Consider the following 3,100-nt stretch of genomic DNA (forward strand, 5'->3'; position numbering starts at 1 on the left):
TTGCATCCCTGATATGAATCCCACTTGATCATGATGTATTAACTTTCTGATGTTCTCCTGGATTTTGTTGGCTAGGATTTTGTTGAGAATTTTTGCATCTATGTTCATGAGGGATATTGGTCTATAATTTTCTTTCTTAGTGACGTCCTTTCCTAGTTTTGGTATGAGAGTTATGCTTGCTTCGTAAAATGTATTAGGAACTTTTCCATCCTCCTCTATCTTCTGAAATAATTTAAGTAGAATTGGTGACAGTTCTTCCTTGAATGTTTGGTAGAATTCACCAGGGAAGCCATCTGGGCCTGGACTTTTTTTTTGGTTGGGAGTCTTTTGCTGACCTGATTAATTTATTCTTTTGTTTTTTGGTTGGGAGTCTTTTGCTGACCTGATTAATTTATTCTTTTGTTATGGGTCTGTTCAGGTTTTCTACTTCATTGTGTGTACGTTTAGGTAGGTTGTGTTTACCTAAAAATGTATCCATCTCTTCTAAGTTTTCAAATTTGTTAGCGTTTAACTCTTTATTGTATTCTGTTATTAAGCTTTTGATTCACTTTGATTCCGTTGTGACATCTCCCATGTAGTTTCTAATGCGTGTTATTTGTGTCTTCTCTCTCTTTGCTTTTGTTAGGTTTGCCAATGGTCTGTTGATTTTTTTTTTTATCCTTTCAAAGATCCTGCTTCTTGTCTTGTTGATTGTTTCTATAGTTTTTTTTTTTTTTTCCTATCACATTTATTTCTGCTCTATTCTTTATTAGAGCAGAAATAAACGAGATAGAAAACAAAACAAAACAAAAACCTGTAGAAACAATCTAATCTTTATTAAAGGAGATCTGGTAGCATAATGGTTACGAATCTGGCTTCAAGTCGTAAGGTCAGCAGTTCGAAACTACCAGCTGTTCTTCCGGAGAAATATGAGGTGTTCTGCTTCTGTAAAGATTTACAGCCTCTGAAAACCTGCACAGGGTCGCTATAAGTTGTAACTGACTCCACGGCACACAACCACAACATCAACAACAAGCTATTATTTCTTTTCTTTTGGTGGCTGTATGTTCCCTTTGGTGGTCTGTTTCTAATTGTTGTAGATGCTGTTTTAATGTGTTAATTTTAGTTCTTTCTTCTTTTTGGATGTATGTGTTTATTGCAATAAATTGTCCTCTCAGCACCACTTTCGCCGTGTCCCAAAGATTTTGGTATGTTGTATTTTTCTTCTCATTTGTTTCCAACAACTTTTTGAATTTATGTTTAATTTCTTCTACTACGGTTGCTTTTCAGCAGGGTGTTATTCAGTTTCCATGTATTTGACTTGATTTACTTGGTCTTCCTATTGTTGATTTCTAATTTGATAGCATTGTGTTTGAGAATATGCTTTGTAGTATTTTGATATTTGAACATTCTTGGAGGCTTGTTTTGTGGCCTAAAACATGGTCTATTCTGGAGAATGTTCCATGGGCATTGGAAAATAATGTGTTTTGTGTAGTTTTTTAGTTGAATGCTCTGTACACATCTATGAGGTCCAGTTGGCTGATTGTGTTGTTTAGTTTTTCTGTGTCTTTGTCAAGTTTCTTTCTGGTTGTTCTATCCATTTTTGAAAGTGGTATATTAAAATCACCCACTATTATTGTAGATTCATTGGTTTCTTTCTTCAAATCTGTTAGAGTTTGCTTTAAATAATTTGGAGCTCTTTCATTGGGAGCATAGATATTTAATATGGTTATTTCATCTTGTTCGAATGTCCCTTTAATCATGAGATAATGCCCATCTTTATCTGTTATGCTGCTTTTTGCCTTAATGTTTATTTTATCAGAGATCAGTACTGCCACTCCTATTTGTTTTTGTTTTTTTTTGTTTTTTAATTGCAATTAACTTGGTATTTTTTTTCCATCCTTTGACTTTTTATCTCTTTTTGTCTCTGTGTGTGATATGTGTGTCTTGCAGACAGCATATTAAAGAATCTGATACTTTAACTTAATCAAAAACAATATCACTCTCCAGTGACTGGTCCCTCCTGACAAAATGTCCAAAGTATGAGGGATGAAGTCTGGCCGTCCTGGCTTCCAAGGAGCACTTTGGCTACACTTCTTCCAATACAGATCTCTTTTTTCTTTGGCAGCCACTACTATAACTCAAATGCAGAAATTCTATGATCTTCCATATTCACTTTCCAATGTTTACATGTATATGAGGTTATTGATGATACCATGGCTTAGGTCAGGTACACCATAGTCCTTAAGCAGACATCTTTGCTCTTCAACATTTTAGAAAGTTCTTGTGCAACAGATTTGCCTAATGCAATACGCCTTCTGATTTTTTAGCTACTGTTTCCATGAGTGTTGATGGTTGATCCAAGAAAAATTGTCTTTGGCAATTTCAATCTTTTTTCCATTGATAAGCTTGTTGTTTATTGTTCCAGTGGTGAGAATTTTTGTTTTCTTTACATTGAGATGCAATCCATACCAAAGAGTATGAACTTTGATTTTCATCAGTAAATATTTTAAGTCCTCTTTATTTTCAGTAAGCAAGGTTGTATCATCTGCATATCACAAGCTGTTTATGAGTCTTCATACAATCTCAATGCCATGTTTTACTTTATATAACCCAGTTTCTCAGATTACTTACTCAGCATGCAGGTTGAATACGTATGTTGAAAGGAAAACCCTGGCACACACCTTTCCTAATTTTAAACCACACAGCATTTCCAAGTTCTTTTCAAACAACTGCCTCTTGATCTACCTACAGAGTCCTTATGAGCAGAATTAAGTTTTCTGGAATACTCATACCTCAGAATGTTGCCCACAACTTCTCAAGATCAACACATTCGAAGGCCTTAAAGCACAGATAAACATGGTTCTGGTATTCTCTGCTTTCAGCCAAGATCCACGGGACATCAATAATGATATCTTTCATTCCACATCCTCTTCTGTATCCAGCTTGCACCTCTGGAATTTCTTTGTCAATATACTCACTGCCATTTCTTTATTATCTTTAGTAAAACTTTACTTGCATAGAATATCAAAGATATTATCTGATGATTTCCACGTTCCGTGGGGACACCTCTCCGTGGAATAGGCACAAATATGGATTGCTCCAATCAGCTGGCCAGATA

The sequence above is a fragment of the Chrysochloris asiatica genome, unplaced genomic scaffold (genome assembly GCF_000296735.1).
Source record: "Chrysochloris asiatica unplaced genomic scaffold, ChrAsi1.0 scaffold00534, whole genome shotgun sequence".
Lineage (NCBI taxonomy): Eukaryota > Metazoa > Chordata > Mammalia > Afrosoricida > Chrysochloridae > Chrysochloris > Chrysochloris asiatica.